At 25.0% G+C, this 845-nt stretch overlaps 1 protein-coding gene across 1 annotated transcript in view; it reads right to left on the reverse strand.

Moving 5' to 3' along the window:
* LOC109797410 (UDP-glycosyltransferase 83A1) overlaps positions 1 to 119 on the reverse strand; it is a 43,291-nt gene extending 43,172 nt beyond the window's left edge. The window contains exon 1 of the mRNA XM_083067881.1: positions 19 to 119. The gene's annotated coding sequence lies outside the window, so the exon portion shown is untranslated. The remainder of the gene's footprint in view (positions 1 to 18) is intronic.
* Positions 120 to 845: the final 726 nt, after the last annotated feature.

Genomic DNA, 845 nt, shown 5'->3' on the forward strand with positions numbered 1-845 from the left:
AGATGAGAAGAGTCTTACAATACAAAAGAGATGCGTTTTCTTCTACTTCTTCCTTTCTCCTTCTCTATTAGGTGCAGTTGAAATTTGGGTGATTTCTCTGCTTTCCCTAGAATTTTCCTCCGCTGCTTTCTTCTTGTATTTATAGACAAAGAAATTAACCTGGATCTAAGATTTCTTGCACCTACAAGGAACAACTGGCTGAGCCGGTTGCCCATTTTCATCAATTTGTACTTTTCTGTTGTTTGTTAAATTTTATATCTAATTTCTATTTAAAAAATTATTGGTTCAAATAATTTGATATTTTTATTATTTAATTAAAATTTGAATTCTATTGTCATTATTAAAGATATGACTTTATTATTTTAAAAGAATTATACAATTATATATATATATATATATATATATATATATATAAAGTTTGAATTCACCGTTAAATTTTAATATTAACTTTATGTGATATCTTTCAGTGACATGACGTGAAATTTAAAGATGAAAAAGAAATTTAAATTTATTATTTATTTATTTATTTATTTTACATAAATTGTCGTTTTTCTTGCTTGGTTGCTTTTTTTTTTTATATATATATTTCTTTAACATCTTTTATATGGAGCTTAGATTAAAGCAATCCGTAAAATAATAGCAGGAAGTGAATTAAAAGATTAAAAAAAAAAGTCAACAACGAAAATGACATTAATTATGTAATATGGACCCAAGTTGGCAGGAAGTGAATTAAAAGATAAAAAAGTCATCAACGAAAATGGTATTAATTAAATAATGGACCCAAGTTGTTCCGATCTACGACACATCGAAGCAAATTTTATTTTATAAATACTTTTAAAAAGTAG

This window comes from Cajanus cajan, chromosome 2, assembly GCF_000230855.2.
Source record: "Cajanus cajan strain Asha chromosome 2, NIPB_CcT2T_4, whole genome shotgun sequence".
Taxonomy (NCBI): domain Eukaryota; kingdom Viridiplantae; phylum Streptophyta; class Magnoliopsida; order Fabales; family Fabaceae; genus Cajanus; species Cajanus cajan.